The 15,104-nt window shown below is 45.6% G+C and overlaps 4 non-coding genes across 4 annotated transcripts; all 4 read left to right on the top strand.

The window, feature by feature from the left end:
• Positions 1-1,331: 1,331 nt before the first annotated feature.
• Positions 1,332-1,413, top strand: trnas-cga (transfer RNA serine (anticodon CGA)). Its single transcript has one exon. It is a non-coding gene; the product is annotated as a tRNA-Ser (tRNA).
• Positions 1,414-2,922: 1,509 nt separating this feature from the next.
• On the top strand, positions 2,923-3,004 carry trnas-aga (transfer RNA serine (anticodon AGA)). The gene has a single exon. It is a non-coding gene; the product is annotated as a tRNA-Ser (tRNA).
• Positions 3,005-3,362: 358 nt separating this feature from the next.
• trnas-uga (transfer RNA serine (anticodon UGA)) lies at positions 3,363-3,444 on the top strand. Its single transcript has one exon. It is a non-coding gene; the product is annotated as a tRNA-Ser (tRNA).
• Positions 3,445-15,007: 11,563 nt separating this feature from the next.
• On the top strand, positions 15,008-15,089 carry trnas-aga (transfer RNA serine (anticodon AGA)). The gene has a single exon. It is a non-coding gene; the product is annotated as a tRNA-Ser (tRNA).
• The last annotated feature ends 15 nt before the right edge of the window (positions 15,090-15,104 follow it).

Genomic DNA, 15,104 nt, shown 5'->3' with positions numbered 1-15,104 from the left:
TTACAATCTCGGCTTGCTAGGTTGCAAGTAGGTCAGGCAGCAGTGTTACACACAACATGGCAGAAGGTGGTCTGCTTAATTCAAGTCCCTGTTTGGGCGAAGGTCAGTCTTCTTTTTGTAGGCCTCACCTTGCTATAACTACGGTCCATCTCTTCTTCTGAATCTGTACTGGAGTGGTGTTCTTTCCTGCTCCAGGGTATCAGTGCACCTCCCTTGTTCGGCACACCTGATTCTGATGGTCAGCTCGTTAGGAGAGCGCGCTCACAGAGTGAGTAGAATAAGACAGACCTCCGAATTGTGCAGTGCTGTCGGTCCCCAGGCCCAGCACTGAAAAACCCCATTACATAGGATGAGACATGGCAGCCTGATTTCTCCTCAGTGGGACTGCTGTTTTACCCGCTTCCAGGGTTAGCTTACAATCTCCGCTTGCTAGGTTGCAAGTAGGTCAGGCTGCAGTGTTACACACAACATGGCATAAGGTGGTCTGCTTAATTCAAGTCCCTGTTTGGGCGAAGGTCAGTCTTCTTTTTGTAGGCCTCAGCTTGCTATCACTACGGTCCATCTCTTCTGCTGACTCTGTACTAGAGCGGTGTTCCTTCCTGCTCCAGGGTAACAGTGCACCTGCCTTGTTCGGCACACCTGATTCTGATGGTCAGCTCGTTAGGAAAGAGTGCTCACAGAGTGAGTAGAATAAGACAGACTTCCCAATTGTGCAGTGCTGTCGGTCCCCAGGGCCAGTACTGAAAACCCCATTACATAGGATGAGACATGGCAGCCTGACTTCTCCTCAGTGGGACTGCTGTTTTAGCCGCTTTCAGGTCTAGCTTACAATCTCCGCTTGCTAGGTTGCAAGTAGGTCAGGCAGCAGTGTTACACACAACATGGCAGAAGGTGGTCTGCTTAATTCAAGTTCCTGTTTGGGCGAAGGTCAGTCTACTTTTCGTAGGCCTCAGCTTGCTATCACTACGGTCCATCTCTTCTGCTGACTCTGTACTAGAGCGATGTTCCTTCCTGCTCCCGGGGATCAGTGCATCTCCCTTGTTCGGCACGCCTGATTCTGATGGTCAGCCCTTTAGGAACGAGTGCTCACAGAGTGAGTAGAATAAGACAGACTTCCCAATTGTGCAGTGCTGTCGGTCCCCAGGGCCAGTACTGAAAAACCCCATTACATAGGATGAGACATGGCAGCCTGATTTCTCCTCAGTGGGACCGCTGTTTTACCCGCTTGCAGGGCTAGCTTGCAATCTCCACTTTCTTACTGAGCTGGGTTGGTTGCAAGAAGGTCAGGCAGCAGTGTTGGACACAAACTGAGCAGAAATTGGTCTACTCCCGTAGTTGTGGCCGAGTGGTTAAGGCGATGGACTCGAAATCCATTGGGGTCTCCCCACGCAGGTTCGAATCCTGCCGACTACGCTGTTTGCTGAAGGCCATGAGGCAAAGCGTCCATGCATTTTTTCACGGTCCTCGCACTTATTTGCGAAATGTCCGGTCCCTCTTCGATGGACAAACACGCCGCTGCTGCTTCTTGTATTCGGGTTTCAGGGGTTGTCTTGGGTGAGCCAGTGGCACGCCGTGATCATATAGTGGTTAGTATTCTGCGTTGTGGCTGCAGCAACCCCGGTTCGAATCCGGGTCATGGCAACCCTTTTCGTTGAGTATACGGGAAGGTTGAAAATTTTTTACCACCTCATCTTTCTGCGTGATTTTGTTTCTGAAGCTTGGCCTGTGCAGGGCACCACCAGACAAGGGGGCTTGCTTTCTAACATTAGGCGTAGTCGTGGCCGAGAGGTTATGGCGATGGACTTGAAATCCATTGTGGTCTACCCGCGCAGGTTCGAACCCTGCCGACTACGGGAGGGCTTTGCAGTATTGCTTTAGCTTTCTGTGACCATAATTGTGCCTTCTATGGTCCTTCGCTCTCTGTGCCATAACTGCTTCTAGCTTTCATCCTCGTAACACCTGCGTCTCTTCTGGGCAGCTTGTTGTAAAACTGCTGCTTTATAAAAGGTGAGAAGCCAGGGCTCCACAAGAGCCCGGATAGCTCAGGCGGTGGAGCATCAGACTTTTAATCTGAGGGTCCTGGGTTCAAGTCCCTGTTTGGGCGAAGGTCTCTCTGCTTTTGGCGGAGTCACCTTGCTATCACTATGGTCCATCTCTTCTGCTGACTCTGTACTAGAGCGGTGTTCCTTCCTGCTCCAGGGTATCAGTGCACCTGCCTTGTTCGGCACACCTAATTCTGATGGTCAGCTCGTTAGGAAAGCGTGCTCACAGAGTGAGTAGAACAAGACAGACTTCCCAATTGTGCAGTGCTGTCGGTCCCCAGGGCCAGTACTGAAAACCCCATTACATACGATGAGACATGGCAGCCTGATTTCTCCTCAGTGGGACTCCTGTTTTAGCCGCTTCCAGGGCTAGCTTACAATCTCGGCTTGCTAGGTTGCAAATAGGTCAGGCAGCAGTGTTACACACAACATGGCAGAAGGTGGTCTGCTTAATTCAAGTCCCTGTTTGGGCGAAGGTCAGTCTTCTTTTTGTAGGCCTCAGCTTGCTATCACTACGGTCCATCTCTACTGCTGACTCTGTACTAGAGCGGTGTTCCTTCCTGCTCCAGGGTATCAGTGCACCTGCCTTGTTCGGCACACCTGATTCTGATGGTCAGCTCGTTAGGAAAGCGCGCTCACAGAGTGAGTAGAATAAGACAGACTTCCCAATTGTGCAGTGCTGTCGGTCCCCAGGGCCAGTACTGAAAAACCCCATTACATAGGATGAGATATGGCAGCCTGATTTCTCCTCAGTGGGACCGCTGTTTTACCCACTTGCAGGACTAGCTTGCAATCTCCGCTTGCTGACTGAGCTGGGTTGGTTGCAAGTAGGTCAGGCAGCAGTGTTGGACACAAACTGAGCAGAAATTGGTCTACTCCTGTAGTCGTGGCCGAGTGGTTAAGGCGATGGACTAGAAATCCATTGGGGTCTCCCCGCGCAGGTTCGAATCCTGCCGACTGTGCTGTTTGCTGAAGGCCATGAGGCAAAGCGTCCATGCGTTTTTCACGGTCCTCGCACTTATTTGCGAAATGTCCAGTCCCTCTTCAATGGACATACACGCCGCTGCTGCTTCTTGTATCCGGGCTCCAGGGGTTGTCTTGGGTGAGCCAGTGGCACGCCGTGATCGTGTAGTGGTTAGTACTCTGCGTTGTGGCCGTAGCAACCCCGGTTTGAATCCGGGTCACGGCTACTCTTTGCCGTTGAGTTTACGGGAAGGTTAAAAAAATTTTACCACCTCATCTTTCTGCGTGATTTTGTTTCTGAAGCTTGGCCTGTGCAGGGCGCCACCACACAAGGGGGCTTGCTTTCTAACATTAGGCGTAGTCGTGGCCGAGAGGTAAAGGCGATGGACTTGAAATCCATTGGGGTCTCCCCGCGCAGGTTCGAACCCTGCCGACTACGGGAGGGCTTTGCAGTATTGCTTTAGCTTTCTGTGACGGTAATTGTGCCTTCAATGGTCCTTCGCTCTCTGTGCCATAACTGCTTCTAGCTTTCATCCTCGTGACACCTGCGTCTCTTCTGGGCAGCTTGTTGTAAAACTGCTGCTTTATAAAAGGTGAGAAGCCTGTGCTCCACAAGAGCCCGGATAGCTCAGGCGGTGGACAGAGGTGGGTAGAGTACCCAAAAACTGTACTCAAGTAAAAGTACTTCTAGAAATATTTACTCAAGTAAAAGTATAAGTACTAGTCTTGAATAGTTACTTGAGTAAGAGTAAAAGAGTTTCGGATAAAAAATCTACTCAAGTAGTTAGTTACTAGTTACTTTGGGTCATATATACTGAGCCTATTTTTATTTAGATATATAGATAAAATGTATGTAATGTATGTGTGTGTGTATAAATGTATATATTTCATCATCCTTTACTCCAATTTATGTAATTTATTATAAAAGCTTGTCTGTTTACTTAAGTAACAGATATAGGTGTCATGCCATAACATGTTTTTAATACGACTGACTTTATATTAAATGTGAATTTAACATTGAAAGTTAATGTGATTTAAATATTGCTACTAATCTTTCATTGTTCAGAAAGAGAGCAAATAACATTTACATTATTAAAGATAGTGATGACTCATCTGAACACCTCTGATTGGCCAATGCTTTAATAAGCTCAAAAGAATCATGTGTGATTTGTTATAATGCGCAGCGCGGTATAAACGCATCTATCTCTGGCTCAGCGCCAGCAAGCGATCACAGATCTGAATTTAGCAGCTGACTTGCACCAGTGTGATTGTATTAAAATTAATAAAATCTTAATCGGCTATTTTTTGTCTTTTGGAAGCTGCATTCAACTTGACTCCCCTCTGTTATAAGCCACACACGTTCAACAAACTAATGTCACAGTGTTATCGTGTACTGTAATCGAATGTAGCCCAAGTTATTACCTGTTAAACAGTAGACAGCACACGCGGTGTTCATCTAATAAGGATCTCCATCGCTAGCAAATAATAACCTTTGCAGATTTCAATTCAGTGCAGTTCCAGCCACGTTTTCAACGCTCTTTCTGTTCTTAAACGTTACAACTCCGAGTGAACCACTTCAGATGCTCAGCGCGTGCGGCAGGGAACTGAACGACTCATTCAAACTGATTCATGAACCAATTCACTCGTTTGCCAATTGGTTTGATCAAGCCTTTGAACAGTATTGACTCAAAAGAATGAATCATTCGCGAATGGGCATCGCTCATTGCCCAGAGAAAAGTAGACGGCGCGTTTGGAACAAACTGAAGCATTTATAACATTTATTGCATTAAGATAAAGTAACGAGAGGAGCGTCGCCCACAGTAACGAAGTAAAAGTACAGATTTTCCCCCAAAAATTTACTCAAGTAAGAGTATAAAGTACCCATCTTTAAATATACTCCGAAAAGTATTCGTTACCCCAAAAAATTACTCAAGTAAATGTAACGAAGTAAATGTAACTCGTTACTACCCACCTCTGGCGGTGGAGCATCAGACTTTTAATCTGAGGGTCCAGGGTTCAAGTCCCTGTTTGGGCGAAGGTCTCTCTGCTTTTGGCGGAGTCACCTTGCTATCCCTACGGTCCATCTCTTCTTCTGAATCTGTACTGGAGTGGTGTTCCTTCCTGCTCCAGGGTATCAGTGCACCTCCCTTGTTCGGCACACCTGATTCTGATGGTCAGCTCGTTAGGAAAGCGCGCTCACAGAGTGAGTAGAATAAGACAGACCTCCGAATTGTGCAGTGCTGTCGGTCCCCAGGCCCAGCACTGAAAAACCCCATTACATGGTGTAACCCAGCTGAAATGTTAAAACACATTTAAATAAATAGTTCATGTTGATTAAAAAAACATGTTAAAAGAATATAAAGTTAAGAGGTGGTTAAAAATCTGATGTTTTCATTGTGTTTAAAAAGTGGGCGGATTCATGTTAAATTGTGTTTGTAAAAAAGAACGTTAGTTTATTTCATAATGTAAAAGCCAAAAAAAAAAAAAAAAGATTTTCTTTTAGAGGAAGAATAATTCTGTTAAAACCAGGTTGTTTTGTCATGTGACCTTACGTCTGTGAGGGGAGGGGGACGAACACAGAAAGAGATAAGGATGGAAGGAGAGACGCATGTGAGAAAAAAAGTGGATTAAACAGTTCGTTTGTGCATTGAACAGCTTGTTATGCTGAACTTCTGATAGCTTGTACTTTTGATGGTCAGCCTGATAATCTTGTAAGTGACAAGTGATAGTTGTGAGCGACAGTTAATTTTAGCATAAAGTTTATTACTGTTGATACCATGCAGACTGCCGTGCTGGCTAAGCACGGGCTAAAGGCTAAGAGAAACGTGATCGGACTGTGTGGATGCAGCTGTTAGCTAACGCAGCTAGCCATGTAGCTGTTCGTCAGTTCCCGACCAGGAAACGAGAGGACGTGAACCAGATAGCACTCTGAGCTACCAGGGATGCTCAGAGTTCCTCTGGCAACGTTGGATAATCATCAGAGATCGTGTGGATATCGGTGTGGACACCTGTGTGCACTTCCATTCTCATCTGGACTGAGGTGAACTGACTGGAACATTGTGCTTGGAAAAGGTATCTGTTTCTTTTTGTTTTAACTCAATGAACCTGTAATTTTTGGGTTCCAATGATCCCGAGCCACGACTCAGGCCTGCAACGTTTGTTTTTCTAATAAGGGGTGCCGGCTTTTATTATTTTTATAAAAGTGAAACATTGTGTGAAATATTTTATTCCTGAAGAAAACACTGTTTTTTGAATTGTATACTGTATACTGGTCATTGTATACTGGTGTTTGCATTTTAGCCTAAGGGCACAGACATTTCATTTAGTTTATACTGTATTTATTTACAATTATTTTATTTAATTAAAGTGAAAACTTGTTATTTTTACACCAAGGTTTCTGTTGTGAGTTTGAGTAGAATGTGCCATTTATTCAGTTATTTACCATAGTTTAGGTATTTGTCTTAGTCCAAGTTTAAGTTTAAGGCATTTTAGTGACCCATATATTTAATCCAGAATATCACACACATACGAGAGTATATATGAAACAAACCTAGGGCCCATCCTTTTATGAGCAGGATAGGAAGGGTTACATAAAATGGAGGCACCGCTGGGATTGGGGTGATTTGTGATTAGTATTGGGGTTTTAACAGTCAGTGCAGATAATTAAAAAAATAATAATCTGTTAAACCACAAAGCAAAATGGCAGACAGAGCACAGCTCATTTCTGAGCTGAAGAGGTGGTGCAGAGGAGAAGGGCTGGATGAGGCTCATGGACTGATGGTGATAGTCCCACCTGATGTTGAAATAGCCCATATTGAAGAAGTTGTTCAAACCATTAAGTGCTTGGGACGTGTGCGTGTCAGAGGCAGGATGTTTGATACTACTTTGAGCAGCCTGATGGTTCTCTGTGAAACTAAGGAGAACCTCACCACTGTAAGCATTCCCCCTGAAGTGATGTATCCTGAGAGTGGAGAAACTTGGCCCCTGGTCACCATAGCTAGCAACCCAGCCCCTGAAGAGTTTGGTACCAAACTGAAAGTGCTGTTAGAGACTGAGGGAAAGACTATGGATGATCTTAAGGCCCTGCTCTCTAGCCCTCAACCACCCAATAACTCTACTGAATCCATCTTAAAGGCGGTGGGAGATCTGTTGGAGAAAACCAGTAAACCTCCTGCTGAAGGTGGGTACCGTCGTCTACTCATTTTCTCAGGACTTCTGCCAGTTCCACCTGGGGAGGAGCAGTTTGATCACTGGCTTGAGCAGGCATGGCTCATGGTGGAGGAGAGCGAATGCATGGAGAGAGAGAAAAGGCGCAGGCTGATGGAATGTTTAAGAGGACCAGCACTAGAAGTAGTTAAGGCTGTAAGAGACTCTCATCCTGATTCAAGTCCAGCTGAATATCTGGAGGCCTTGGAGAGTGCCTTTGGAACTGCTGAGTCTGGAGATGATCTGTATTTTGCTTTTCGACAGATGTACCAGCAACCAGGGGAGAAGTTGTCTGATTTCCTTAGACGCCTGGAGCGGTCTCTGTCTAAAGTTGTTCAGAGAAAAGGCGTTTTGCCCAGCAACAAGGACAAAGCCCGTTTGTTTCAACTACTGAAAGGCGCTGTCGCCTCTGACCTGATGCTAATTCAGTTAAGATTAAGGGAGAGGAAGGATAACCCACCAACTTTTCTACAACTGCTGTGTGAAATTCGTCATGAAGAGGAGTATGAAACATCCAGGATGAAACTCAACAATTCAGTGAATCCAGTGCGCTCAAAGCACATAGCTGATGCTAAACAGGCAGAGATCCAAAGTTTAAAAGCTGAGGTAAAAGAGCTCATTTCAATGGTGGCTGCTCTGGCCCCCAAACCTACTGAAGCTAGAGCAGAACTCTCCAATCCCTCGCCTGTGACCCCTTCACTCTCAGGTGAACCAAGCCAAGACTCCGGGTTAGTGGCTCTAAAGAAGCAATTCAAGAGACTGCAGCAAAAGCTGCATAGGAAAGAGAACACATATGAGCCCTCTGTCAGAAACCCTTCCGTCTCAGCGGTGGAAGCTGGTTCCCGAATCCCCACCAGACCCTCGAGACCCTCCGATGAGCAGTTTTGCTACCGGTGTGGGGAGAATGGTCACTTTGTTGCAAAGTGCCACAACCCAGAAAAACAAAACAAAGTCATAAGGAAGCTGATACGAGCCCTAAAAATTGTGAAAGAAAACCAGCCTGTTACCGACCCCACACCTTCTGAAGTAGACTGTGATGTAAAAAGAAGTGTTGTAAACAGGCCAGTCACAGCGGTAATTCCAGAAGGTTGGATCGGGCCCCCCAGTTTGGTAAAGTTGAAAGTAAAAGGACATCCCTGTAATGCTCTCATGGATAGTGGCTCTCAGGTCACTATTATTTTTGAGTCATGGTACAAAAAGCACCTCGCAGATGTCCCCGTGCATCCTGTTTCTGGTCTGGCCATCTGGGGTTTGAGTGAATCCAACAGCAGCTATCCTTACCGTGGCTACAGTTTGGTAGATCTGGAATACCCTCCAGATGTTACTGGAATCAGTGAGGTTGTAACAGTTCTTGCTCTCATTTGCCCCAGTCCTAGGTCTGAAGAGCAGACACCAGTCATAATAGGGACAAATACCTGTCATGTGAGAAATCTGGTCAAGCGCTGCAGTGAAAAGGGTCTTGACATCACCAAAACTCTTGGCATACAAGTTCATTGCGAAAACATGCCTAAACCCCCAACTTTAGTTTCACCTACCGTCGATGATGATGATGTTGGTTGGGTTACATGGCAAGGTCCAGGTTCCCTTACACTTCCCCCTGGGCAAGACTTACAGGTCAGCTGTAAAGTTGAGTTTATGCAAAAAGTTGATAAAGAGATCCTGATGGTAGACACATCCCCTTCAGCACCACTTCCAGCTAGTGTGCTATTGCAGCCCATGGTTGTGCCTGGCAATGCAGTAAATGTTAACAACTTCCAGATGCTAGTCCAAAATCAGTCCCTTAGGGAGACGGTTATACCAGAGGGCACTGTCATAGGGCACATGTATCTTACTGAGAGTGTCACTACTGTCTCTTTCCAAAAGACAACCGCAACAGACTTTGACAAAACCCTGATCAACTTTGGAGACTCCCCTGTAACAGAGGAATGGAAAGAGCGACTCTGGCAGAAGCTTTCCCAACGATCACATGTGTTCTCCATGGAGGAATGGGAGGTTGGAGAAGCTTAAGGGGTAGAGCACACCATCCGTCTGTCTGATTCCCGACCATTCCGGCAACGGTCCAGACGTTTGACTCCTGCTGACATTGATTATGTAAGGAAAAATCTTCAAGAGCTCACGCATGCAGGCATCATCAAAGAGTCTCGCAGCCCTTACGCATCACCAATAGTCATCGTCAGAAAGAAAAATGGTTCCATACGTATGTGTATTGACTACAGGTTACTAAATAGTCGTACAATACCGGATCAGTACACCACCCCTTGCATCGATGATGCATTAGACTCTTTGTCTGGCAGCAAATGGTTCTCTGTGTTGGACTTGAGAAGTGGATATTACCAGATTCCTATGGCCGAAGAAGACAAGGAAAAAACGGCGTTCATTTGCCCGCTGGGGTTCTTCCAGTTCGAGAGAATGCCCCAGGGAATAACAGGAGCCCCAGCTACTTTCCAAAGGCTAATGGAAAAGACTGTGGGTGACATGAACCTTCTACAGGTTCTTGTTTACTTGGATGACATTATCGTCTTTGGGAAGTCATTAGAAGAACATGAGGAGAGGCTACTTAAGGTGCTCGACAGACTCGGAGAGGCTGGGCTGAAGCTTTCTCTGGATAAGTGTCAATTTTGCCAGCCAAAAGTAAAGTACTTCGGGCACATTGTGTCATCTGAAGGCATCTCACCAGATCCTGCAAAGATCGAAGCAGTTACCAAGTGGCCCAAGCCGACTGACCTGAAGACCCTGAGATCTTTTTTGGGGTTTTGCGGGTATTATAGGCGATTCATAGCCAACTATGCTTCCATAGTTAGACCCTTAACAGAGCTAACCAAAGGCTATGCTCCGACACAAAAGAGTAAAAAGCAAAACAAAGATCCCTCCAAGAGCTATCTGAAAGAATCTGAGCCATTTGATCAAAGGTGGGATCAGTCCTGAACCGATGCTTTCCATCGGATCATCTACTGTCTAACACATGCTCCGGTGCTACCATTTGCCGACCCAGAGAAGCCATACATCCTTCATGTAGATGCCAGCTTAAAGGGAGTTGGCGCAGTTCTTTATCAGCAGCATTCAGAGGGTTTGAGACCAGTGGCTTTTGCAAGTAGAAAGCTGAGTCAGTCAGAGAAACGTTATCCAATTCACCAGCTGGAGTTTTTGTCACTCAAATGGGCTGTCGTGGATCATTTTCAGGATTACCTGTATGGAGCCCGGTTTACGGTACGGACCGACAATAATCCCTTGACATATGTGCTCTCAACTGCTAAGCTGAATGCAGTGGGACACAGATGGCTTGCTGCTTTATCGACTTATGACTTTGATGTGCAGTACAGACCAGGCAAGCACAAACATAGATGCCGATCTTCTTTCCCGACATTTTCCGGATGATGATTCCCACCTAGATTGGGAAACCATATCACAGGATGGGGTGAAGTCGATCTGTCAAAGAGTCAGCTTACCTACTTCAGTCCGCTATGTGGATCAGCTCGGAGCTCCCCCAGAATGCATTCCAAACATCTATTCATTCCCCATGCACATGGAGCTTGAGGCTTTGAAACACATAACCAAAGATGAGCTAGTACATGCACAAAAAGAAGATCCAGTCATTGGATCTGCACTACAGGCTGTCCAGCATCATAAATGGCCAGAACATGTTGAGAATGATCCAGAGTTTTCCCAACTGAAAGGAGAGAAAGACAAACTAACTCTGAATGCTGGTCTTCTATATCGCCAGTCTAAATTGCCTTCAGAGGAGAACGTCAATCAGCTCATTTTGCCGACCAAGTATCGAGACACTGTTCTAAGGGCCCTACATGATGATTTGGGACATCTCGGAATCGAAAGAATAACTGACCTGCTGAGACAGAGATTCTTCTGGCCAAAGATAGCCAAAGATGTTGAGCAGTATATTAAAAACTGTGGAGAATGTATTACACGCAAGTCCCCTAATCAAAGAACAGCTCCCTTACACCAGATTACCAGCAGGGGACCAATGGATCTTGTGTGTATAGATTTCCTCTCCATGGAAGTAGACTCAAAAGGAATGAGCAGTGTATTGGTCGTAACTGATCACTTTACACGCTATGCACAAGCTTTCCCCACTAAGAACCAGAAAGCTCAAACAGTGGCCACGATCTTAGTTGACAAGTTCTTTGTGCATTATGGGCTACCAACTAGGATCCATTCTGATCAGGGGCGGGATTTTGAGAGTAGATTGATCCAAGATCTGTTAAAGATGATGGGGATTCGTAAGTCGCGTACTACTCCCTACCACCCGCAGGGGGATCCGCAGCCTGAAAGGTTCAACAGGACCTTGCTTTCTATGTTAGGAACGCTAACACCTGACAAGAAGCGTCAGTGGAGCCAACATGTACCACACTTGGTCCACGCCTACAACAACACTAAATGTGATTCAACAGGATATTCACCTTATTACTTAATGTTTGGCCGGGAAGCCAAGCTTCGGGTGGACTTGTGCTTTGGAACGGGTGTGGATGGGAAAGTAGACAGTCATTCCCGCTATGTGGCAAAGTTAAAAGAGGACTTGAAAAAAGCTTATCGGCTGGCATCAGAAATGGCTTATAGATCTCATCAAAGGAACAAGAAGTCCTACGACAAAAGAGTTAGTTTCCAGTCCTTAGACGTCGGTGACAGAGTGTTACTCAGGAACCTGGGGCTGAAAGGCAAACATAAGCTGCAAACAAGGTGGAATCCTATGCCTTACCTGGTTGTTGGAAAAATGCCAAATCTTCCTGTATATAAGCTCAGGCCTGAGAATGGGAAGGGAAGTGTTAAAACGCTTCACAGAGACCACATTCTGCCAATAGGACAGCTAGTGAGACTTCCAAAAGCAGAGGTGGATCATGACTCATGTGTCAGGGCAAGAACAAGAACTGAGACTTCCAGAAAACAGACATTGACCTTACCTGACACTGTCCTCCCCGAGCCACTTAGCACTGATTCTTCTTCCGACTCGGAGTACTACAGACCTACTAGGATTTGCTATAAGCTCAGAGAGACTCCCAGGACCAGACCGACTACACACCTTTCAGAGGACATGCAGGAGGATGTAGATCCCCCTCTGTCAGAAGAGAGCTCTGAAGAGGATGATAAGGTGGAGGAGGGACCCAGTCCGGATGCTGCTCCTGAAACTGATGATGAGCTGGAGGAGACTTGACAGAAGAGCTCTGAAGAGCCAGAAGTTGAACCAAATGAAAGTCAAGATGACAGTGCTCTTAAGTCTACAGACGTAGATGTTAGCGTAGATGCTAGTCAAACACCAGAGCCATTGATTAATAAAGCTGAAACACGCTCGAAAAGACCCATCAAACCAGTAGTAAGACTAACCTATGATGAGCCTGGTAAAGCTAGAGATCAGCCAATCACTATCATACACAGAGGTGTGGTTATTAAGATTGGAAAGAATTAAACTTAGATAAGCTGTTGTTATATTTACCTTTCTCCTAAAGTAGAGTTTGAGTTGTTGTTGTCTGTTGAGGACACCAGACTATTAGAAGGGGGAGGGTGTAACCCAGCTGGAATGTTAAAACACATTTAAATAAATAGTTCATGTTGATTAAAAAAAACATGTTAAAAGAATATAAAGTTAAGAGGTGGTTAAAAATCTGATGTTTTCATTGTGTTTAAAAAGTGGGCGAATTCATGTTAAATTGTGTTTGTAAAAGAGAACGTTAGTTTATTTCATAATGTAAAAGCCAAAAAAAGAAAACATTATTTTATTTTAGAGGAAGAATAATTCTGTTAAAACCAGGTTGTTTTGTCATGTGACCTTACGTCTGTGAGGGGAGGGGGACGAACACAGAAAGAGATAAGGATGGAAGGAGAGACGCATGTGAGAAAAAAGTGGATTAAACAGTTTGTTTGTGCATTGAACAGCTTGTTATGCTGAACTTCTGATAGCTTGTACTTTTGATGGTCAGCCTGATAATCTTGTAAGTGACAAGTGATAGTTGTGAGCGACAGTTAATTTCAGCACGAAGTTTATTACTGTTGATTACATGCAGGCTGCCGTGCTGGCTAAGCACGGGCAAAAGGCTAAGAGAAACGTGATCGGACTGTGTGGATGCAGCTGTTAGCTAACGCAGCTAGCCATGTAGCTGTTCGTCAGTTCCCGACCAGGAAACGAGAGGACGTGAACCAGATAGCGCTCTGAGCTACCAGGGATGCTCAGAATTCCTCTGGCAATGTTGGATAATCATCAGAGATCGTGTGGATATCGGTGTGGACACCTGTGTGCGCTTCCATTCTCATCTGGACTGAGGTGAACTGACTGGAACATTGTGCTTGGAAAAGGTATCTGTTTTTTTTTGTTATAACTCAATGAACCTGTAATTTTTGGGTTCCAACGATCCCGAGCCACGAATCAGGCCTGCAACGTTTGTTTTTCTAATAAGGGGTGCCGGCTTTTATTATTTTTATAAAAGTGAAACATTGTGTGAAATATTTTATTCCTGAAGAAAACACTGTTTTTTGAACTGTCATTGTATACTGGTGTTTGCATTTTAGCCTAAGGGCACAGACATTTCATTTAGTTTATACTGTCTTTATTTACAATTATTTTATTTATTAAATTAAAGTGAGAACTTGTTATTTTTACACCAAGGTTTCTGTTGTGAGTTTGAGTAGAATGTGACATTTATTCAGTTATTTACCATAGTTTAGGTATTTGTCTTAGTCCAAGTTTAAGTTTAAGGCATTTTAGTGACCCATATATTTAATCCAGAATATCACACACATACGAGAGTATATATGAAACGAACCTAGGGCCCATCCTCTTATGAGCAGGATAGGAAGGGTTACAATAGGATGAGACATGGCAGCCTGATTTCTCCTCAGTGGGACTGCTGTTTTACCCGCTTCCAGGGCTAGCTTACAATCTCGGCTTGCTAGGTTGCAAGTAGGTCAGGCAGCAATGTGACACACAACAGGGCAGAAGGTGGTCTGCTTAATTCAAGTCCCTGTTTGGGCGACGGTCAGTCTACTTTTTGGAGGCCTCAGCTTGCTATCACTACGGTCCATCTCTTCTGCTGACTCTGTACTAGAGCGATGTTCCTTCCTTCTCCAGGGGGTCAGTGCATCTCCCTTGTTCGGCACACATGATTCTGATGGTCAGCCCTTTAGGAAAGAGTGCTCACGGAGTGAGTAGAATAAGACAGACCTCCCATTTGTGCAGTGCTGTCGGTCCCCAGGGCCAGTACTGAAAAACCCCATTACATAGGATGAGACATGGCAGCCTGATTTCTCCTCAGTGGGACTGCTGTTTTAGCCGCTTCCAGGGCTAGATTAGAATCTCGGCTTGCTAGGTTGCAAGTAGGTCAGGCAGCAGTGTTACACACAACATGGCAGAAGGTGGTCTGCTTAATTCAAGTCCCTGTTTGGCCGAAGGTCAGTCTTCTTTTTGTAGGCCTCAGCTTGCTATCACTACGGTCCATCTCTTCTGCTGACTCTGTACTAGAGCGAAGTTCCTTCCTGCTCCCGGGGAGCAGTGCATCTCCCTTGTTAGGCACACCTGATTCTGATGGTCAGCCGTTTAAGAAAGAGTGCTCACAGAGTGAGAAGAATAAGACAGACTTCCCAATTGTGCAGTGCTGTCGGTCCCCAGGGCCAGTACTGAAAAACCCCATTACATAGGATGAGACATGGCAGCCTGATTTCTCCTCAGTGGGACAGCTGTTTTACCCGCTTGCAGGGCTAGCTTGCAATCTCCGCTTGCTGACTGAGCTGGGTTGGTTGCAAGCAGGTCAGGCAGCAGTGTTGGGCACAAACTGAGCAGAAATTGGTCTACTCCCGTAGTTGTGGCCGAGTGGTTAAGGCGATGGACTAGAAATCCATTGGGGTCTCCCCGCGCAGGTTCGAACCCTGCCGACTACGGGGGGGCTTTGCAGT

The sequence above is a fragment of the Carassius carassius genome, chromosome 18 (assembly GCF_963082965.1).
Source record: "Carassius carassius chromosome 18, fCarCar2.1, whole genome shotgun sequence".
NCBI classification, from domain to species: domain Eukaryota; kingdom Metazoa; phylum Chordata; class Actinopteri; order Cypriniformes; family Cyprinidae; genus Carassius; species Carassius carassius.
The sequence above is the reverse complement of the archived record's forward strand: the minus strand, read 5'-3'. Positions and strand labels throughout refer to the sequence as shown.